Here is a 24,369-nt window from a genome sequence, read left to right as displayed (position 1 = left end):
CAGCACTACAGAGAAAAACTGTTTATAATTATAGAATTGGGTCCCTGAACCTGGCGGCTTACGCACACGGATGTGCTTTCCGTCAAGAGCCCCAATACAGTGCGGAAACTGGCATGTGTCCTGAAATCCTTGAGCAATACGTAACCAGTCTGCAATTTTTGGTTCAGGCATCACCTCTTGATGGAGTCTTCTCCAGATTTCTGTGCATGTATCCCGCACAATCCCAGAAATTGTAGATTTGCCCAATAAAAACTCTAAATGCAGGGCCGCATATGATAGGCCAGTGGCAAGGAAGCTAAAAGACAAAATAATATTTTTATCAAAGATAAAATTAACACAATACAGGGTGATATGGGGCAATCAAACACTTTTTTTAAATTAAAAAAAAAAAAAAGCTATGGCTTTGATCTTTTAAAAAAATTACATTAAGAAAATAAGTAAAAATTATGTTGAAGTTACTTAACCATTTAAGTATATAATTTGAAAAAGGGGCATCGACAAAAAAATGAGTAACATATTGGGTCAATTAGTATTAAGGCATACCGCAAGGTAAGGATAAGGCGCTCCTCAGCTGAAATAGATTTGCGCATCCTGGTGTCCTTCTTCGTGATCCCTGGACGCAAAATCTCCAACAAAATGTCAAAGGTTTGAATCCTCATCCGACAATAGTTGAAGAACTTGTCCGGATTAGTGCTCAGAGCAGCATACAGACGGCTGAAATGGCCTTTATTGATACGTTGTTTGATAAGTGGATGTACCCACATCCGTCTCCGCCTCCTCGGATCTACAATAACTGGGTATGGCTGGCCAAAACGTTGGGAAAGTACCCAGTTGAAAAGCACACGCTCTGTGGTGTTGAAAGTCAGTCGATCAGACATGTTGCTCATCAATCCGAAGTGCATCAACACAAGCAGGGACTCTACTGCATAGATTGGTGGGTGGCACCTGTGTTTTGGGCCATTAAATAATGTTCTTGGTGATGATTTAAATTTTTTCAGGTGGAAAAACCGTTATATGTCCATTTTGCAAGCCTGCGAGAAATTCTCGCCATACGGATGCCATACGGATGTCACACGGATGTCAAACGGATCATTTGATGCGAGAAAATCGCATCCTCGCACTGCACTCGGATCACTGTTTTGTAAAAATTTGTGCGATTCTCGTCCGTCAAAAACGGACCGTTTTTTTATACGTTGTGTGTGTCCCCGGCCTTACCCTCAGTGTTTGGTCGCCATTATTGAGTTTAGGGGGGCAGTTACTTTTTCACATGGCTGTTTTGGGTATGGCAAAATGATAGTTGTAAGCATAAAGAGAAAATTGGAAGTATTGCCTGCCTTGAGTGATACTTAACATTTGCCTATATCTCAGACATCAAGGGAACAATGGATTGGGCAGAAGACGGTTCCTTCACCTTTAGAACATACATGCATGTTTGGCCAAGAGTGACTTTGCCATAGAGGAAGCTCAGAGGCGTAATTTAAAGCTCTTAGTACACTACGTTCTATACATGTACTATTATTATTTATTTCCTTACTACAGGGTATTCACTCATTTTGTTTTTATCTTGGGTTCTGTTTGTTAATGGCCACAGTGTGAATGGGCACCTACATATTGCACTTATACCAACATATGCTTAGGCTCAATTTTTTTGTTTTAACAATGGATCAGTAAAACAATGGATGGAACATGCATGACAGCACTTTAAATCAGAAGTTTGTGTATTCTCCGAGTTTGCACAAGTTTCTCCGGTTTCCTCCCACACTCCAATAGACATACTGATAGGGAATATAGATTGTGTTCCCTAATGGGGACAGCGATGATAATGTCTATATTGCCTCTGAAAACAGTCCTACTGCAAGAAATGGGAGATTCTAAAATCTAAAGTCAAAAGACAAAGTGATCTAGCACTCTAAGGGACACCATGGCAGCTTGATTTTAGAGATTGTGAAAGTCGCGGTAAATAACTTCACCATTACATTCTCTAGCAGGTCTCAGGCAACCTTGCCTTTTATATCTGGGATACCAGTGCAGACCTACAGGTGCTTATAAAATTAGAATATCATCAAAAAGTTAATTTATTTCAGTTCTTCAACATAAAAAGTGAAACTCATATTATATAAAGTTATTACAAACAGAGTAATGTATTTCAAGTGTTTATTTCTGTTAATGTTGATGATTATGGTTACAGCCCAATGAAAATCCAAAAGTCATTATCTCAGTAAATTAGAATAATTAACAAAAACACCTGCAAAGGCTTCCTGAGTGTTTAAAAAGGCTTGTTTCAGTAGGCTCTACAATATATGAATTTCATTTCTTGTATTTAAGAACTGAAATAAATTAACTTTTTGATGATATTCAAAATTTTGTGAGAAGCACCTATATGATCATTAAGGTGCACTGACTAATTGGCTACTGAATGCAGCTCCATCATTCCCACATAACTTACACTACAGAGCGGCTTGTTACAACGCACCACACCAATAAGTCTGAACCAGAGGTGATAATTAGGTCTCTTTAAGGCCGGGTTCACACTAGCATATGTGTGTGCAGCATATGATCCGCATACATCCGTATGTGTCATGCGTACATATCTTTAACATGGTGTCTTCGCAGGGACATGGGTTTTCATGCGTCGTTTCACGGTGTCCCGCGAACGCAACATGTTGCATTTTTTAGGCTTCAGATATTGCGCAATCATACGCATGCGGATGAGTGCATCAAAACAACGCATTACTGTCTATCGGAACGCATTGGTACGCAACGGCATACGTTTGATGCGCTTGCGTACTTCAGAATGCGCATGTACCGATTGAGTCACGCCCATTAAGACACACCCTCCTGGAAATATGCGCAGAAACAACACAAACGCAGGCAAAAACGCATACAAACACATGCAGCAAATTTTTTTTTGTTTCTTTTTTAATCATGCGTAAGCTAATGCGGAGGTGTAAGCATGCGTTTTGGCATACATTTGCGTATGCAGATGATACACTGCACACAGAAACGCTAAAGTGAACCTAGCCTAACAGTACTTTTTCAGCTTTTTTTAACACTTCTAAAAAAAAGCATTTATTTCAAGAGTTTTCAATGAAGTTTATAAATGAGAAGTCCTGGGAAAAAAATAAAATAAAAATAACACTACTGAAACAAAAAGCCAGAAAAAAAAAACCAAACCAACCACTGTGCATGCTTTCCAATATACTGTTCTGTCTGTAAGCAGCAGAGACACAGACCTTGCCGGACTTCCTGTAATCTGAACGGTCACACGAGATCTGGGAAAAATGGTCCAAATATTCTGATCAGAAGTGGCATCAGTTTTTTCAGAGAGAAAAAAACTAAACTAAAAGTTTCTCCACCCTTTCTATTCTGATATGCTGTGAAAATCAGACTACACTCGGAAGTCATCTGACAAACTCATAGACTTGCATTGCTGTTTTGGATCTGACACTCAGATCAAAATCGAACATGTCTCCAGTTTTTACCTTGGAGCACTTGGTCAGAGATAAAAAAAAAAAAAAAATCAGACGTGCACTGCCCTATAGAATATCATGTGTACATCCTAGAAAACCACAAATAGCAATCATCTGATATAATATGCCATGTCTACGAGCCCTTAAAGAGAGACGGGTTTTCAGTTCAGGACAGCCGCGTCATTGGATATAGGCAGGAGAACTGCATGCTGAGAAGTCAGGTAACAATTTCCAGCACCTAAAATACCGGCAGAATACTGATGAAGTGGAAGACAAGTTACAAAGCATGAGAAGGAGGGACAGTTCCAGGACTTATTAGGCTGGCATGTGCCCCAAAAGCAGTTTTAACTTGTTGCAGAGGATGAGGGCAGCAAGGCTACGTTTTTATACAGGTTTTGTGTAAAACGACAGGTCGGTTTTTAAGAAGCAGGGATTATTTGGATGCAGTATCTAGAGGAATATGAAGGATTCTTCTGCAGCCTTGTTTTTTCAGATGTCCCATCTTCTTGTGTAAGATAAACCCCCCATAGCCGATGCTCATGTTGCTAATCTCCAGTCTGTTGTTGACCCCTAGGGACTGTAAATTCAAGATCACAAAGCATATGTGCTCAACACTAATTGTACGACATTAGATAAAAAAGCCTGTTTTACTGACAGGCGAAAGGACGGATGTTTGGAACACAACTCCATTTTCTAAATACATTCAATTACTTAAACCATTATATCAATTCCCCTACGTAATGTAAAATAATTCACAATCCTAGTACACGCTGCAATAACAAACCCAAGCATAAACACCTGTGACATGGTCCAAAACCAAGGAAAAAGAAGTCATTATCACGATTCCTACCACCGTCTGCACAAATCCTATGTCATTACAGGCAACGAAAACCGCAATATTTTCATCACAAATGTTCTGATCTTCTACCTATAATTCATCATCCAAGTGTTCCTGTCAATGGCTGCAACCATAAATCTTTGAGAGGTATTTTTCTAAACAAAGGATCTAGTAAATACACTGCTCAAAAAAATAAAGGGAACACTAAAATCCCACATCCCAGATATCACGGAATGAAATATTCCAGTTGTAAGTCTTTATTCATTACATAGTGGAATGTGTTGAGAACAATAAAACCTAAAGTTGGAATGATGCTCAAAATCAAAGTGTAAAATGAAGTGACAGGCTGATTCAACTTCAGTGGAAATGCCTCAAGACAAGGAAATGATGCTCAATAGTGTGTGTGGCCTCCACGTGCCTGTATAACCTCCCTACAACGCCTGGGCATGCTCCTGATGAGGTGGTGGATGGTCTCCTAAGGATCTCCTCCCAGACCTGGACTAAAGCATCCACCAACTCCTGGACAGTTTGTGGTGTAACGTGACTTTGGTGAATGGTGCAAGACATGATGTCCCAGATGTGTTCAATCGTATTCAGGTCTGGGGAACGGATGGGCCAGTCCATAACTTCAATGCCTTCGTCTTGCAGGAACTGCTGACACACTCCAGCCACATGAAGTCTGGCATTGTCCTGCATTAGGAGGAACCAAGGGCCAAGCGCACCAGCATATGGTTTCACAAGGGGTCTGAGGATCTCATCTCGGTACCTAATGGCAGTCAGGCTACCTCTCGCGAGCACATGGAGGGCTGTGCGGCCCTCCAAAGAAATGCCACCCCACACCATTACTAACCCACTGCCAAACCGGTCATGATGTAGGATGTTGCAGGCAGATCGCTCTCCACGTTGTCTCCAGACTCTGTCACATGTGCTCAGTGTGAACCTGCTTTCATCTGTGAAGAGCACCAGTGGCGATTTTGCCAATCCTGGTGTTCTGTGGCAAATGCCTAGCGTCCTGCACGGTGTTGGGCTGTGAGCACAACCCCCATCTGTGGACGCCGGGCACTCAGACCATCCTCATGGAGTCGGTTTCTAACCGTTTGTGCAGACAAATGCACATTTCTGGCCTGCTGGAGGTCATTTTGCAGGGCTCTGGCACTGCTCCTCCTGTTCCTCCTTGCACAAAGGCTGAGGTAGCAGTCCTGCTGCTGGGTTGTTGCCCTCCTACGGCCCCCTCCACATCTCCTGGTGTACTGGCCTGTCTCCTGGCTGCGCCTCCAGCCTCTGGACACTACGCTGACAGACACAGCAAACCTTCTTGCCACAGCTCGCATTGATGCGCCATCCTGGATGAGCTGCACTACCTGAGCCACTTGTGTGGGTTGTAGAGTCCATCTCATGCTACCACATGTGTGAAAACACAATCAACATTCAAAAGTGACCAAAACATCAGCCAGAAAGCATTGGTACTGAGATGTGGTCTGTGGTCCCCACCTGCAGAACCACTCCTTTATTGAGTGTGTCTTGATAATTGCCAATAATTTCCATCTGTTGTCTATTCCATTTGCACAACAGCATGTGAAACTGATTGTCAAACAGTGTTGCTTCCTAAGTGGACAGTTTGATTTCACAAAAGTTTGATTTACTTGGAGTTATATTCTGTTGTTTAAGTGTTCCCTTTATTTTTCTGAGCAGTGTATAAGTCCTTGAGTACTCTTGTTCTATGTCAACTCATTTTGTTAACCCATTAAGGACCAGTCATTTTTGGGTTTTAATTTTTCCGTCTACATCACCATAAGAGCGTTTTGTTTTCTCCAGGATGAGTTTTTTTTACCCTATCACTTGGAAAAAAAGAAAAAAAAAAACACTTCAAGACTTCAAGAGCGTTGAAATGGTGAAAAAAAAAAATGCAATTCTGCAGTTTTTTTAGGCTCCGTTTTACAAGCTTTCAGTGTGCAGTAACAACGACCTGGCAGCACGATTCTCCAGGTGAGTGTGCTGGAGAGTGTGATTACGGCGATACTAAACTGTATAGATTTTTCAGATTTTAGAGTTTAAAAAAAAAGAAACAAAACAGAATTTTGTAAGAGAAAAAAATTGGTTTGTGTAGCCATATTCTGAGGGACGAAACCATTTTATTTTTAAATTGGTGAGCACTTGTTCTTTGAGTGCCAAGATGTCATTTTTTCAAGGTACTTTTCAGGAAACATTAAATTTTAATCACTTTTTGGAGATGTTAGCCAAAAAAAAAAAAAAACTGTAATTCTGACATTTCAATCGCCTATTTTCATTACGCAGTATACCTTATAAGTTAAGTAACTTTACATTTTCATAGATCAGACATGTTTTTCACACAGGGATACCCAATATGTATATTTTTTTCTTTACTTTCATATTGAGAAAAGGGGGGGTAAACACTATTATGTTTTGGGGTTTTTTTAATATTATATTTGACTTTTTTTTTTAATCCCTCCTGAGCATTGCTGTATATTGCAAAAATAATGATCTCCTTTGAAGTCCAGCTACACTACAGCCATATGGCTACGTTTAATAGATGCACTATTATTGAGTCGACAAATATTCAGGAGGCCTCTTAAAGGGAACCTGTCACCCCGTTTTTTGAGATTGAGCTATAAATACTGTTAAATAGGGCCTGCGCTGTGTGTTCCTATAGTGTATGTAGTGTACCCCGATTCCCCATGTATGCTGAGAAATAACTTACCAAAGTCGCCGTTTTCGCCTGTCAATCAGGCTGGTCAGGTCGGGAGGGCGTGGTGACATCGCTGGTTCTTCCTCAGCTTTACGTTGGTGGCGTAGTGGTGAACAAGCAGCGCGCGATCTGCGCTGTCATCCCTTTCGTCGGTGGGGGCGGCCATCTTCCTGGGGCCGCGCGTGCGCAGATCGAGTGCTCTGCTGCACGGGGCTTCAGGAAAATGGCCGCGGGATGCCGCGCGTGCGCAGTTTGCATCTCGGCTTTGGGAAAATGGCCGCCGCGATCTCTAATGCGCACGCGCGGCATCCCGCAGCCATTTTCCTGAAGCCCCGTGCAGCAGAGCACTCGATCTGCGCACGCGCGGCCCCAGGAAGATGGCCGCCCCCACCGACGAAAGGGATGACAGCGCAGATCGCGCGCTGCTTGTTCACCACTACGCCACCAATGTAAAGCTGAGGAAGAACCAGCGATGTCACCACGCCCTCCCGACCTGACCAGCCTGATTGACAGGCGAAAACGGCGACTTTGGTAAGTTATTTCTCAGCATACATGGGGAATCGGGGTACACTACATACACTATAGGAACACACAGCGCAGGCCCTATTTAACAGTATTTATAGCTCAATCTCAAAAAACGGGGTGACAGGTTCCCTTTAACATATTGACAACTCACACTTGTGTTTTGGTGGAGGGATGGGAAGACCAACACATGGCAACCAATTAATTGGTGAGACTGAAAGCAGCATCTAAATGGTTAAACAGCAGTGACTGGTGCTAGCGCCAGTCATTGCTGTTAGAGGAAGATGCAAGAAAATATCTCCTGTGACAATACTATATATCAAAAGTTGTTTAGGGGTTAACACCTTTGCCTCTGAGCCCGTTTTCACATTCCTGACAAGTCCAAACTTTTCAATTTTGACAAGTGTCACTTCACGTGGTAATAACTCTGGAACGCCTCAATGTGTAAGGAACGATTCTGAGGCTGCCATCACACTAGCAGTATTCGGTCAGTATTTTACATCAGTATTTGTAAGCCAAAACCAGGAGTGGAACAATTAGAGGAAAAGTATAATAGAAACATATGCACCACTTCTGCATTTATCACCCACTCCTGGTTTTGGCTTACAAATACTGATGTCAAATACTGACCAAATACTGCTAGTGTGACGGCAGCCTGAAATTTTTGCTTCGTGACACATTGTACTTTATGTTAGTGGTAAGGTTTAGGCTACTTTCACACATCAGGTTTTTTCATTTCGACTGATTACGGCTCCTTTGTGAAAAACCGGAACTGGCGAAAAAAACCTTTGACTTGTATTAGCGCCGGATTGCGCCGCATGGCCCAGCGTTCCTTCCGTTTTTTCCGGATCCGGCAAAAATTTCGATTCCGGTGTCTGGAGAAAACGTCTACTGTAATGTTTTTTGTCTGCGGCAAAAAAGCCGGAAGGGCCGGATTCGGCTCTTCCGGCTTTTCGCTACAATGCATGTCTATAGACGCCGGAATGCGCCGGATCCGGAAAAAGGCGGTTCCGGCGGCCTGATCCAGTTTATTAATCTGAGCATGCTCAGAACCTATGGGGCTGCCCCTGGACACATATATAAAACAATGCCATTGAGGCCCTCACTCATTTCCAGCCATACTGTAAGAGAGCCAACACCCTGCCTTCCAGAAAGAGCCTAGCCTGCCTGCCTTCCAGCAAGATCCTAGCCTGCCTGCCTTCCAGCAAGAGCCTAGCCTGCCTGCCTTCCAGCAAGAGCCTAGCCTGCCTGCCTTCCAGCAAGAGCCTGCCTGCCAGCCTTCCAGCAAGAGCCTGCCATCAGCCGTGTCTTCTTCTGGGAGCCCTCCCTCTCGTCGGCAGCGCACGGAGGTGAATATATGTTTTTTTATAAAATTTCTTGCGCTCTCTGTTATGAAAACTGATATGAAGGCAATTCAGTACCACAATGGACATAGCGATCAGAACACATACAGTGATCTGACAAATACCCAAAATAATAGAACGAGCTCTGAGACGTGGGAACTCTGCAGACCGCAAACCCTAATCCTATCAAACCACACTAAAGGTAGCCGTGGAGCGCTCCTGACCAGAACCTAGGCGCCTCGTCACAGCCTGAGAAACTAGCTAGGCCTAAAGATAGAAAAATAAGCCTACCTTGCCTCAGAGAAATTCCCCAAAGGAAAAGGCAGCCCCCCACATATAATGACTGTGAGTAAGATGAAAACACAAACATAGAGATGAAACAGGTTTAGCAAAGAGAGGCCCGACTAGCTGAATAGAACGAGGATAGGGAAGATAACTTTGCGGTCAGCACAAAAACCTATAAATAACCACGCAGAGGGGACAAAAAGACCCTCCGCACCGACTAACGGTACGGAGGTGGTCCCTCTGCGTCTCAGAGCTTCCAGCAGGCGAGAAAAACCAATAAAGCAAGCTGGACAGAAAAATAGCAACAAAATAACATAAGCAAAACTTAGCTTTGCAGAGCAGCAGGCCACAGGAATGATCCAGGGAAAAAACAAGTCCCACACTGAAACATTGACAGGAAGCATAGATCAAAGCATCAGGTGGAGTTAAGTAGAGAAGCTAACGAGCTCACCAGATCACCTGAGGGAGAAAACTCAGAAGCTGCAGTACCACTTTCCTCCACAAACGGAAGATCCCAGAGAGAATCAGCCGAAGTACCACTTGTGACCACAGGAGTGAACTCTGCCACAGAATTCACAACAGCTCTCTCTCTGTCTAGCTCTCTTTCTGTAATATATATATTATATTTGTACTTCACCAGCTTTCATTTTTGTAGGAAGCTGCTGCTGCAGCAGGAGAGGTGCTTCCGGAAGAAGACCGAAGGGGTGGAGAAAGACCTGGAGCGGGATCACAATTGGTATGTTTCTTTCATGCATCGCGGAACCACAAACCACACGCTACACCCAACACATAAAAACAAAAGATTACAAAAAGAACAATGCACACAACACATAGAAACAGATCATTGGACACATTGCACAACATTAACAGAATGATCATTATAGATATCAAAATGTACACAACACATAAAAGGGCTAACTACAAGCACATAATTTTTGTTTTTCTTTTAGAGTTCGGATTCTGGTGCTCCATCAAGAGGTCCTCCGAGTGGCTCCCAGGGTCGTCAGCGTGAGAATCGTGGCGGCCATCATCGTGTAAGCAGTTTTTGGGGTTTTTTTTTGGTATTTTGTTTATGTTTTGAATCTAATTTTATTTTTTTTAGCCTTTTTTATAACAGGTTTCACAGTGTGCTCCTGATTCGGACGGTGAGGAGGTCGGCCTCAATATTGACCTCCTCATCGATCTGATCCGAGACAGGGAGCCGCTGTGGAACATGGATGACCGCCGCCATGCTGATGTCATAGTGACCCGTCGACTCTGGGAGCAAGTATGCCAACAGCTAGTTGAGAACTGGGAGGACCTCGATGTTTGGGCCCAGAATCAAGAACGTAAGTATACACAGTTCAGTTATGTAGATGGCTTTTAAGTATTGCATCTTAAATTTGTGTTTCTCCTTTTTTACAGGTGAGAGGATTGTGAAGCAGTGGCTGTCTATCAGGGATCGCTTTAAGAAGGAGTTCAACAAAGAGATGCGAGCCCCGAGTGGTTCTGGAGGACGTAGGAGCAGATACAAATATGCCCAAGCCCTGTCGTTCCTCAGGTCAACGATGGTGACCCGAAGGTAAATATTACCCAACACATGTAATAAGCAATGTTTTACATGTCTAACCATCTTTTGTTGTTACAGCAAGGGCCATGCAATATCAGTATATTAATTATATTTTTTCTTTGTTTTACAGCACTGTCGCGAGCACTTGGGAGCCTGCAGCTGCGTTGAACCCTTCTGGGGCGATCCCACAGGAGTCCGCCACCGAGGGACACTTCGACAGTCCCCGCCCCGCTGCACCTTCCCAGCCTTCCAACACATCTGATCCCTCGGTACCATCCACCAGAGCTGGAGCATCCTGGCCGGTTCGACTGCATGAATCTGCTGGTGAGGATATAGCTTTTCCTGTACCCCACCCCTCTGCTGCTGCCACCTCTAGTACACCTGTGGCTTTGGGGCGCCAGTGGCAGAAGGGTCAGGTACAGAGCTATGCGCCCGAGTTCTTGCACCTGAACGCATCCTTCCAGAACTGTCTCAAAGTTTTGTCCGTTTAAATGGCTGCAGGTTTCAATTTAATAAACAAAAGCATACTCGAGTTGCATACACTTCTGCCAAAGTTGCGTTCAGAGGCGAGTCAGTCACCACACTTTTTTCCGGTCGGTACTCGAGCAAATGGAGAAGCTATTTACTGATCAGCAGATGCAAGTAATGGAAGCCTGCCAGTCTACTCTAGCGCTCATTGCCTCCAAAGCCACCGCACTTGCCACTCCTCCTGCACCTGCACCCCTTCAGCCACTGTCCCTCACTACCATCTCCTGACCCGTACCAGCAACCTCACCATTACCCACATCGTTACCGTGCCCCATCCCACCATGCAGACCACTACCAGCGTCCCACCTGTGCCCCTTCCCACCAATCAGACCAGTATGAACATTCCTCCCCATACTAGTTCCCAACAACATCTTCCGTGCCTCCTCTCCCTGCCCACTACCACCAGCCTCCTTCACCCGTCATGTCCCAACCCCCTTCTCAACCCATCAACGCTTCTGCCTCCCAATCCTCCCAAACCATCAGCTACACCCCTCCATCATACCAAATTCCTAACCCAACTCCCAGACCACTACCTATTGATCCTTCCCCCCCCCCCCCACCACCACATTCCTCTCTCCACACTCCCACTGTCGAAGTGTCCCTATCTAACAGCCCCTCCAGCACTATCTCCACCCCAACATATTCAAGCCTCTAAGTTTTGGCGCAGCCAAATAAAGTTTATTTTTGCGTTGCCAAAGAGAATTTTATTATTGTTTTGTTAAAAAAAAGTTGTAATAAAACTGTTTTTAAAGCAAATTTGCATTTTCTTTATAAGGTATAGTTAACACTTGGGTTAAAGATGGTTTATTGGTAGAGGTAAAATACTTTAGGCAGAACCCAAACAGGTACACAACTTGGGTAAAAGTAGGTCAAATACGGTTACAAGGTCAAAGACAAATTGTTCAAACTCTGTCATCCTGCCAGTCTATTATTCCTTCCAGTGGTAAAGTATTCTGCGAATTTGTCCCTAATTTGGGAAACTGTCACAGAACTTCTATACGTAATGTTGTTATAATCAGCCAAGGTGGTTTCTTCAGAGTGGTCCTCAATAGAAATCTGTTCCTTGGATATAACATAATTGTGCAGGACAACACAAGCTTTCACCACCTCGTCAACAGTGTCTGTATTCAAGGTTATAGATGTCAGTAGAACTCTCCATTTGGCGGTCAAAATCCCAAAAGCGCACTCCACCATTCTCCGTGCACGTGTGAGGCGGTAGTTAAAATTTTTTTTAGTTTGGGTTAATCCACGACTGGAGTAGGGTTTCAGCAGATGTTCTGACAGCTGGAAGGCTTCATCCCCAACACAAACAAAAGACATTGGTGGCCCAGAGGTTTGAGGTAGTGGTCTTGGGGGGGGGGAATTGAAAGGTGTTTCCATACAAATGATGCCCCATTGCAGACAGTTTGAAAACTTGGGAATCATTAGAGCGGCCATACGCCCCAATATCCACCGCTACAAATTTGTACTCCGCATCAGCGATGGCCATCAGCACAATGGAAAAGTACTTTTTATCGTTAAAGTATTCTGATCCTGAACCAGCCAGTTTCACGATACGGATATGTTTCCCGTCCACCCCGCCCAAGCAATTGGGAAACTGACACACTTGCTGGAATTTCTCGGCTACTTCCAACCAAATCTCCATTGTGGGATGTGGTATAAATTCATCGTGTAAAGAGTCCCACAGTGCACGGCAGGTGTGCTTTACAATTCTGGAGATGGTGGGAATTCCCAGTCTGAACTGGAAATGTAGTGACAAAAGGGATTCTCCAGTAGCAAGGAATCTGTGAACAAAATCAAGGCAGAAATTACTACAAAATCAAATTACAATCAATTAAAGTGTACAACAGGCGTACATACAATAATAATGGCTTACCGAAGAGTGACCATAAGACGCTCGGCCGGTGAAATAGAGAATCGGCAATACGTATCACTCCTTCGGATGAGATGTTCAATTCGGTCCACCAATAGATCAAAGTTCTCCGCTTTCATCCGCACACATGAGAAAAATTTCTCTGGGTTTCCTCGTAGCTCCATGTGCAGTGTAGAAAACACCCCACGTGTCATTCTCTGTGCGGTGATGGGGTGGATCCACAAATGGCGTAGGCGCAGACGCATGATGCGTTGTTTCTCTCGCTCCTTCTCCAGAACAATTGCTTTCAAGCGATTCGCCTCCACAATGAAAACCACGTTGTTCTGCAGAATCTTTGCAATGACATCCATCTTTCTCTCCAAACACTTGCTCCTCTCCAACCTGTGACTGATGGGCTGTAGGAAAACTGTATATATAGTTTTGAGGGGGCCAATCACATTTTGGAGCTTCCCAGGGGCGTTCTTAAAAACCGGATCCGTCAAAAACCGGATGGAAAAACGGACGAAACGGATGCCAACCGGATGGGACGGATCTGGTTTCTCGCCAGATCTGGAAATCGGATCCGTCTGAAATCCAGATCCGTCCCATCTGGTTTTCACAGATTACGCCGGATCCGGCGAAAAAACTGATGTGTGAAACTAGCCTTGGACCGATATTTTTTAAATTATTCGTGAAAATATCAGAACATTGGAGCAAATTTTGCAATTTTAAAACTTTCAATTTTTATATCCTTAAACCAGTTAGTGATGCTGTACAAAACAATTAATAAATAACATTTCCCATATGTCATCAGCATCATTTTTTATTTTTGTTAGGAAGTTAGAAGGGTGCTCAAAACCACATTCAAGAAGTTTATTAACCCTTTTACGCACTTCACAGGAGGAATTAAAGCAATGTGGAAGGGAAAAAATTACATTTTCCTGGAATGCTGTAGATAAGCCCCCGATGTATCCTGAAAGATGAGAAAAAGAGATTAGATTATACTCACCTGGGTTGGCGGTCCGATCTGATGGGCGTCGCGTTCCAGGGCCTAATTTCTTCATAGGATGACGTCCTCTTGTCTTCACGCTGCAGTTCCGGCGCAGGCGTACTTTGTCTGCCCTGTTGAGGGCAGAGCAAAGTACTGCAGTGCGCAGGTGCCGGGCCTCTCTGACCTTTCCCGGCGCCTGCGCACTGCAGTACTTTGCTCTGCCCTCAACAGGGCAGACAAAGTACGCCTGTGCCGGAGCTGCAGCGTGAAGACAAGAAGAGGACGTCATCGTACGAAGATGGGAGGCCCCGGACCACGACGCCCATCGGACTGGACCGCCCCTGGGTGAGTATAATCTAACCTATTTTTCTCATCTTTCATGATACATTGGGGGCTTATCTACAGCATTATAGAATGCTGTAGATAAGTCCCTGATGCTGGTGGACTTAGCTCATCTTCGATTTTGGGGGTGACAGGTTCCCTTTAACATCACAGCAAGCAGTGCTGCTGTTACTCACTAGTTTCTTGCACAGCTGCCCCCTCTGAAGAGGTCCTAGATCTTGGATGATGGCCACTGCGGCTGATGTGAGTGCAGCACCAGGACTCTGCTATCTCCGTCGCCACAGTAGCTTTTGAAAAAGACGTCGTCAAGGGGCAGAGATAGAAGCAGTGACTGACACCAGTGCTGCCCCATGGCGATGTTAGTAGCTGTGGGGTAGTGTTGGTGTCACTGACTGCATCAATCTTCGCCTCTAAGGCCAGTCTCACACATCCAGATAATTCCGGTACCGGAGTTGTCCGTGTCCGTGTGCTCACATGGCACATCAGTGTGGCACAAGTACGGCAGCCGTGTGCCGCCTGTGTGCCTCCTGAGGACCACACGGACCGTGCAGGAAAGACAGCGCTACAGTAAGCGCTGTCCCAAGCGTGTGGTGCTGAAGACGGCATTCATCTCTTCTCCCCTGCAGGAGAGAAGAGATGAAAAATCAATATTTTTTTTTTGTTAAAAGTTTGGGGTCACCTCCCACCCCCCGTGCGCCCACCCGCTTGCAGGGAAATACTCACCCAGCTCCCGCGATGCCTCCTCTCAGCATCGGCAGCCTGTCCTGTGTGAGTGGTCACGTGGTCTTGGAGTGGAGTGCACACTGTTCTCCGTGTGCACGTGTGCGGGACACTTTGCGGACCGTGCTGCCGGAGAAAAGCGGACATGTCTCCGTGTTTTGCACATGGACACACGGTCCGTGAAAACACGCAGGCATGTGCATAGACCCATTCATTTGAATGGGTCTACGTGTGTCAGTGTCTCCGGTATGTGAGAAAACTGTCACTACACGTACCGGAGCCACTGACGTGTGAAACCGGCCTAATGATGTATTTTTTCACAGAAGCTACAGTGGCGGCGAAGATAGAAGTAGGGAGCAGATGCTGCACTCATCTCCCACAGCGTTCATCAACGATCATTCAAGACCTCTTCAAAGGGGACAGCTATGCAAGAAACTAGTGAGTAGCTGCAGCGCTGCCTCCTGACGACATCCTGTTCCACGAGAGGTGATGAACACTAGAGGAGTAAGTGCAGACCCAGCCTCCTGTGGAGTCCAGTGTAAGATTCCTGTCACACAAACGTCACAATACAGTAAAAAAGACATTTTAGTTGCCAGACCATAATTTTAAGCCCTAATTAAGGCATGTAATGGTGACCCTAAGAGTGATCACTGAGCTTTCATAGAAATCATACCCCTGGTAGTTGCATTGTACAATGTATATAATGTTTTTGAGCCTATACAAGTTTGTACTGATGAAATACTTTAGGAAATTCTCCCAGCATCAACCTGTAATGGTTTAGAGAGAGCAGTTAAAATATGAGCAAGGAATGAGTAGAATAGTCAGTGAGGTGGCTGCCTGCTGACTTCTCCCAGCTCTGGTTCCTTTTTGTGTGTAGATTTGCGAGAAACATGATTGTATGATTTTCATTGGATAGTTTGAAACTGAACAAACCCTTAAAAAAAGATATTTGTTTTTAGCTTATGAAGCTGGTGACTGGGGTTCTTGGGGTTCACCCATCTCTAGTCACACTCCTGATCCAAAACATGGAACCACCTTGTGAATGGTATCAGGCTGGTTTCACATCACGTGTTAGCACCAGTCCCTGACTGTGTGGTGGGCTTCTGTCCGCCTTTCAGTTGACCAGCCTGAGTTACTACAGCAGATGGGTCACTTTTAACTGAAGATAAACATCAGTTAGGAAGACTTTCCTCCTGTTTATGGTCATCTTCCACCTTTATAGACTGTTCATAGACATCACACCACACTTTACGTTCAACTTTTCTAAGAGGAAAACAAACTCACAAATCAGCACAGAGCCATTGGTTTGGACAGGTAGAATCATCAAATCATCAAAAAAGTAGCTCTTCGTGGCTGTTCTATCGATGATGTCTAACTGCCGATGTCATGCTGATTGACAGCCAGCTTCCAATCAGCATGACATCGGCAGTCATATCCCGTCAAAAGAGCAGAGCGGAGGAGACATGACGTCAGCAGAAGCCGCAGAACTGCAGAGTAGGATTGCTCTAAGCCAGCAGTGATCGGCAGCGGTCAGAACAGGCAGGTACTTAGCAACTTCCGATAAACTCTTAGGCCTGTAGTAAAAAAAATAATCTCAGATAACCATTTAAGGGTCCCTAAATAATCCCGGATAACCATTTAAAAGTCAATATAACGTAAACAAGCCACTCCATGTGCTGTGTGGGGATTATCTACTTAAAATGCCCAATGGTAAATTACATTTATTGTTTAGCCATGAATTGATTAGAGTGAATCTGACAGCTGATTCATGCTGCTCGATCCACAGGTAGCATGTAACAGACAATGGATGCAGGACACCAGTCATATATGTTCAATTCTAAAACGCTGCGTTTCAGAGAAAAACTGTTTAATAGCTGTCGGTGACTGATCCGCGCTGGAGACTAGTTTAAGAGTTGGGTCCCTGGCAGCTTCTTCCCGCCTGCTGCCCTGGATTGACAGGCGCCTGTCTTTACGCGCGGGTAGGCATAGACTTGTCAAAGCAGGGCAGCAGGTGGGGAGAAGAGTTTCAGAGTTAAACATACACGGCTGGGATCCTGCAGTCACTGTCTGATACAATCTGCCTGTGGATTGGGCAGCATGGATCTGCTGTCAGCGTCACTTTAAAGATAATGAATGGAGCAATACTCACATCGTCTGATGAAATGCTCTTCTGATCACATGACTATTGCAGCTGATCACAGGCTGCAGCGGTGCTGGGATTTCTAAACAGGGCAGACAACACTTTTTGCGAAGATCTACAGAGCGGTCCGCACTGGATCCGATGGAAGGTGAATCTGCCTCTGTTTATTATTTTTAATCAATCCGTAGCTAAAATAAATAATTATATAATAATTTACTCTTGAACAAACCCCTTTAAGTTCTTACCTTAGGTTGAAATCGTTCATTCTCATTGGTGCCTTCATCCCACCATGAAGAATAAAAGACATTTAGGGAGGTCTCTCTTTATACCCGACATGTATAAGGTGGAACATGCAATCTAAACCAGTACAGTATGGTCCGAGAGAGGTGTACGGTCGCCATATAGGCTGAATACCGGGGGGGCATCGGATCTTTGCTCCAACTGATCTGGAGATTGCACATCTTATACAGGGAATGTAAAATGCCCCCAAAATTGAGCAGATACGGTATATTAATATGACCGCTATTAGTATCTTCCGTTGTGACTTGTAGGATGCTATTTATTTTTGGAAGTAACACAGACATACAGTATAACGATCCTTTCCCGGCATCCTTCACAGCACACGTAGACCACAGGGCTGCTAGCATGTTCTCCGAGCAGTTTTCCATTTCCGCAGTCAATACTGGAAGAGTGATAAGCTTTTATGATGTACAGTACAGCAGCTGTGTGCCGCACATCCAGCAAGGAGACCCATCTGCATGATGATGTGAGCGGAGTCTGCCTGGACCTTTCCTACCAGTCATTATCCTAAATACATTAAACCTATAAATGACCACTCAGCTCGGCCAGCGCCGTTATGAGGAAACACTGAAACCATTAATTCAATAGAAACAGGGATGTTTTCAAACTGAGCTCCATGTGAATGAAGCCTGTACTGCCAGCGACCTCCTGTATGTGGAGCACAGCCCGCTCCGTCCAATACGTCCATGTGCGCTGGAGAATAAGATTATGTTTCACGTCCGCGAAATAACAAAGCAGCCTCTGATCCATTATAGCCTATAGCCATGTTTATTTAGGTAAATGGGCAATAAATGTCCAGATGGCCCCCGCTACGGCTATAGAAAAGCAATCGCAGCACTCAGTATTAAGAGCTATGTGAATGGGTCCTGTCATAGGTGTTAATGTAGTATTTAATGGAGCGCTTATAATGTAGCCACTGTGTCTACAGTAAAAGAATGATCAAGAGCGCGGTAAGTGTCAGCGATCCAGTGATCGGGTACGATGGAGCGGGTGGATCAATGTGTCCGCTACAGAATGGTCATCACTCCCTATAGTTATAGACAAATTAGGGTATTCTTGGTGGACCACCCTGCCGATGGCGTCTTTAATATGGGAAGGGATGCGGTTAGATCATCGCCTATAGTGCCACATATCTTACATCATGGCTCAGAGAAGATCTGTCACTGTAAAAGAAAATGCTCTCTATTTTCTCAAAAGGTTTTAATAGTAACTAAACTTGAGGGTTTTTTAATTTATTTTTTTGTCCTGTAATTTGTCCTGCGTCCCTGACCGATCACTCAAAAGACCACTGAAATGCGCAGCTCCGGAGGCATGAGCACAGCCCCTGCCTGCTGGATGGCAGCTTTGCATTCAATCCATACTCCACCGTGCGATTCTGCCTCCCAAGCTGCAGGAGATTACAGGGCTTATACTATATATATATATATATATATATATATATATATATATATACGTGACGTTTGTGCATTTTTGAGGACCATGACACATAGCTCTCGTGAATGTACCAGTTTTCAATTTAAACAAGTGACACAACTGATAGTGACCCTATATCCTCAATCCAAGAAGGGCAGGTTGGTTACATTGGCCACAGCAAGTAAAAAAGGAACTGTACAGCAGGGTGACCCTTTCATAGCGTGGGCACTATGGTTCTCAAGTAGGGTCCTGGCCAGGTCACCACAAAGGTCCATGACAAGGGCCGGCTGTTGATTTTGTAGTATAAGGGGAGACCTACAGCCCAGTGTTGGGATTGTATGATTTTTAGTGACATGGAACATATAATACAGTGGGTTAGCAGCCATATCATTTGCCTTAGTAATCCGCTGTATGTGTCGGAGGTGGTTAGGGGAGACTATAAAGCCACAAGTCACATAAATTGAGGGCACACAGTCTTCTGTGGATCTTGGCATGAATCTGCAGAAGCGGTACATGCAGATTTGTCGCAGATTCTCCGTATCAATCCCAAAATATATAAAAGTCTTCCCCCACTCGTCAAACTGCTTAGATTTGGCCAACTCGTATCCACTTTTGCTGGTTTTATGATTTTCCGAGGATTTTCCACCTAGAAAATCCAGATGACAAATCTGCCACCCCATGTGAATACGACTTCAGATCTTGAACCGCTTCAAAAAAAATACCTGAAAAATCACAACAAAAAAAACAAACAAAAAAAAAAAACCAACCACACACTTGACTCTTCCTATTCATTTCCATTGTAAAATAATCACTTGGCTGTTCATATGTTCAGGCTTTTGAGCGCTTTTTTTTTTTACATTTAGATCTAGAAAAACACTATGGTAGAATAGAAAGCGCACGTGACGTCACTACTATGAAGCGTTACTTGATGGGAAAAACGTCCCCACTATCCAGTTAAGAGGCTAAAAAAAAACTTTCCAAAGCAGCAGCATTTCCTGAAGCAGTTTCCACTATAAAACGCGTCGTTTTTTGACCACCTGATAAAATCCGCTGTGCGAACACCCTTTCAAGCGTGGGCGCCTCACAAAAGCCACAGTCCTAGCGATATCCCACCCGCCGGGCACAAGGGTCCCCCATACATTGTGTCTATCCAGCTCCCCAGAAAAGTCCCGGACTACGTCCATACACAGTCCCATATTCTGGTCACGAATGACACATAAAGCATGGGGTGGCCCACGGCTCCTCACACTCCACACCAGCCCACAGAGCTGTTTACACATATTTCTCTCTGTTATGCCATGAATGTGATCCTGGCACACCACAGTCACCTCTCTCCAAGATCCTGTGCAGGGGCAGCAGGGCATGTCCGCCCCGAGAAGGGCACACACATCTGTCTGCACCAGCCATAGTGCAGGGGGCACAGGGGCACACAGGACATGATGGATGCAGAGCACTGGGGATGCTCCATCAATGACACAGGAAGACCAGGAGCAGCTCAGCCCTACAACGTGCACTTGTCCCTGGAGCCCTCCCAATCCCCGGCGTGTCCCCAGCAGCCTTGCCCAGTGAGTGCCAGGGCCACTTACCCTGTGGTGGGGATCATTGCTGGTGCACGATGCGCAGGGGGATTACATCCCTGGCTTTGTAGTCAGCAGCATGCTCCACTAGTGCTGTCACACTGGCGACAAATAACACGATCACACAAATCCCTTTCTTGTTTTCCACACCCCCGGAGCTGGAGGCGGCGCCCGCTCCCTGCACAGCTCTTAAAGGGCCAGCGCCATGTCTGCGCCGCTGCTCCTGCTCAGATTTCCTCTCCAGCATCTTCCTTCCGTGGCCGGCTTGTATTCAGGGGGCTGCTTCCAGCATTGGGAGCCTGGACCCATAACTGTATCCAGAGGGGACAGCCAGCTTTCCTCAATGTACCCCGTGATGCGGTCATTATGTGTCATTGAAAGCTGGGTGAATTGGGAGAGTTGATGACACCCATAAAGATCACCACCCCCCAAATAATGCAGGGTGTCAGCTATCTAAATTGGAGACCCCAATTCATTTGCAGTTTTGTCTTTTTTTTTTTTGCGCCTGTTGATTTTTGTTGAAACTTCACAGACCTTTATTTTTTGTCTCTTTCAGTCTTTTTAGGTTGTGTGGCCACGACGAGTTTTTAGCACTGCAAATGTTCTCGTCTTAGGCCACGTGCACACGGTGAGTATTTGGGGAGGTTTTTTTTTATATCAGATCCACTCCTGGTTTTGGCTTATCAATATTGAGGTACAAAAATTCCCCAAATACTGAACATGTGAATGCGACCTTATAGAAATCTCCTGCCCACTGTGCTGCATTTACTCAGCGTAAACTAACCTGCCGTGCGTGTTTCAAATCCGAAATATGTCAGATTCTCTTGTGGGTACGCTGAGTTGTAGGTGCAGGTTTTCCCCATACACTTGCATTAAATGCGGAAAATCTGCAAGTAAAAATTACACATTTTAGTGCGTTTCTGAGGCAGAAACGCATTAAGGGCAGTCTCACACGTCCAGATAATTCCGGTACCGGAAAAATCGGTACCGGAACTATCCGTGTCCGTGTGCCCGTGCGTTTCTGTGGCACATCAGTGTGGCACATGTGCGGCACATGTGTGCCGCCCGTGTGCCCACTGGGTACCACACTCACCGTGCTGGGTACCACACGCACCAGCATCTGGTGCTGAAGCCCCATTCATATCTTCCCTGCAGCAGCGTTTGCTGTAGAGAAGATATGAATAATCGTGTTTAAAATAAAGATTTATGTCCCCACCGCCCTCCCACCCCCTGTGCGCCCCCCCCCCCCCCCCCCCGCTGTTATTAAAATACTCACCCGGCTCGCTCCCTCGTCGGCGCTGCTTCCAGTTCTGGCCGCACCTTCTACTGTATGCGGTCACGTGGGGCCGCTCATTTACAGTAATGAATATGTGGCTCCACCCCTATGGGAGGTGGAGCCGCATATTCATGACTGTAATCGGCGGCCCCACGTGACCGCTCATACAGTAGAAGATGCGGCCAGGACAGGAAGCAGCGCCGGCGAGGGAGCGAGCCGGGTAAGTATTTTAATAACAGCAGGCGGGCGCACAGGGGGTGAGAGGGGGGTGGGCACATAAATCTTTATTTTAAACACGATTATTCATATCTTCTCTACAGCAAACGCTGCTGCAGAGAAGATATGAATCGCGGCTTCGGCACCAGTGGGGGGGGGGACAGCGCTTAATGTAGCGCTGTCTCCTGCACGGCACATGGACTGCACACGGACAACGTCCGTGTGCGGCACGTGTTTTACACGGACCCATTGACTGTAATGGGTCCGTGTAATCCGTGCGCTCCCACGAACACTGACATGTCTCCGTGTTTGGCACACGGAAACACGGTCCGCAAAAAATCAATGACATTGCACAGATGCATTGATTTTAATGTGTCTACGTGTGTATTAATTTGATTCCTGGAAGTAAGTTTCCTAAGGGCCGATTGTTCAATTTATCTGTGCCAGAACACGCCGCTATGCGGAGTTATATAAAGGAATCCTTGGAGAAAGGCCATATTCGCCCGTCGTCATCACCGTTAGGAGCAGGGTTCTTTTTTGTGGCCAAGAAGGATGGTTCTTTGAGACCTTGTATTGATTACCGCCTTCTTAATAAAATTACAGTCAAATTTCAGTATCCTTTGCCGTTGCTGTCTGATTTGTTTGCTCGTATTAAAAGGGCTAGTTGGTTCACCAAGATAGATCTTCGAGGGGCGTATAATCTTGTGCGTATTAAACAGGGCGATGAATGGAAAACAGCATTTAATACGCCCGAGGGTTATGCCATTCGGGCTTTCCAATGCTCCATCAGTATTTCAGTCCTTTATGCATGACATCTTCCGAGAGTACCTGGATAAATTCCTGATTGTGTATTTGGATGATATTTTGGTCTTTTCGGATGATTGGGAGTCTCATGTGAAGCAGGTCAGAATGGTGTTCCAGGTCCTTCATGCAAATTCCTTGTTTGTGAAGGGGTCAAAGTGTCTCTTTGGAGTTCAGAAGGTTTCATTTTTGGGGTTCATTTTTTCCCCTTCTACTATCGAGATAGACCCTGTTAAAGTCCAGGCCATTTACGATTGGACTCAGCCGACATCTGTGAAGAGCCTGCAAAAGTTCCTGGGCTTTGCTAATTTTTATCAGCGCTTCATCGCTAATTTTTCTAGTGTTGCTAAACCGTTGACTGATTTGACCGAGAAGGGTGCTGATGTGGTCAATTGGTCTTCTGCAGCTGTAGAGGCTTTTCAGGAGTTGAAGCGTCGTTTTTCTTCTGCCCCTGTGTTGTGCCAGCCAGATGTTTCGCTCCCGTTTCAGGTTGAGGTTGATGCCTCTGAGATTGGAGCAGGGGCTGTTTTGTCGCAAAGAAGTTCTGATGGCTCGGTGATGAAGCCATGTGCTTTCTTTTCTAGAAAGTTTTCGCCTGCTGAGCCCAATTATGATGTTGGTAATCGAGAGTTGTTGGCCATGAAGTGGGCATTCGAGGAGTGGCGTCATTGGCTCGAAGGAGCCAAGCATCGCGTGGTGGTCTTGACAGATCACAAGAATTTGACTTATCTTGAGTCTGCCAAACGGTTGAATCCGAGACAGGCTCGATGGTCGTTTTTTTTCTCCCGTTTTGATTTTGTGGTTTCGTACCTTCCGGGCTCTAAGAATGTGAAGGCTGATGCCCTGTCAAGGAGTTTTGTGCCTGACTCTCCGGGTGTTCCTGAGCCGGCGGGTATTCTCAAAGAGGGGGTAATTTTGTCTGCCATCTCCCCTGATTTGCGGCGGGTGCTGCAAAAATTTCAGGCTGCTAGACCTGACCGTTGCCCAGCGGAGAAACTGTTTGTCCCTGATAAATGAACTAGTAGAGTTATCTCTGAGGTTCATTGTTCGGTGTTGGCTGGTCATCCTGGAATCTTTGGTACCAGAGATTTGGTGGCTAGATCCTTTTGGTGGCCGTCTTTGTCACGGGATGTGCGTTCTTTTGTGCAGTCCTGTGGGACTTGTGCTCGGGCTAATCCCTGCTGTTCTCGTGCCAGTGGGTTGCTTTTGCCCTTGCCGGTCCCGAAGAGGCCCTGGACGCATATTTCTATGGATTTTATTTCGGATCTCCCCGTCTCTCAAAAGATGTCGGTCATTTGGGTGGTTTGTGATCGCTTTTCTAAGATGGTCCATTTGGTACCCTTGTCTAAATTGCCTTCCTCCTCTGATTTGGTGCCATTATTTTTCCAGCATGTGGTTCGTTTACATGGTATTCCGGAGAACATCGTTTCGGACAGAGGTTCCCAGTTTGTTTCGAGGTTTTGGCGATCCTTTTGTGTTAGGATGGGCATTGATTTGTC

At 45.4% G+C, this 24,369-nt stretch overlaps 1 protein-coding gene across 1 annotated transcript in view; it reads right to left on the bottom strand.

The window, feature by feature from the left end:
- SH2B2 (SH2B adaptor protein 2) overlaps positions 1 to 20,699 on the bottom strand; it is a 168,350-nt gene extending 147,651 nt beyond the window's left edge. The window contains exon 1 of the mRNA XM_069761316.1: positions 20,587 to 20,699. The gene's annotated coding sequence lies outside the window, so the exon portion shown is untranslated. The remainder of the gene's footprint in view (positions 1 to 20,586) is intronic.
- Positions 20,700 to 24,369: the final 3,670 nt, after the last annotated feature.

This window comes from Ranitomeya imitator, chromosome 3 (genome assembly GCF_032444005.1).
Source record: "Ranitomeya imitator isolate aRanImi1 chromosome 3, aRanImi1.pri, whole genome shotgun sequence".
NCBI lineage: Eukaryota > Metazoa > Chordata > Amphibia > Anura > Dendrobatidae > Ranitomeya > Ranitomeya imitator.
The sequence above is the reverse complement of the archived record's forward strand: the minus strand, read 5'-3'. Positions and strand labels throughout refer to the sequence as shown.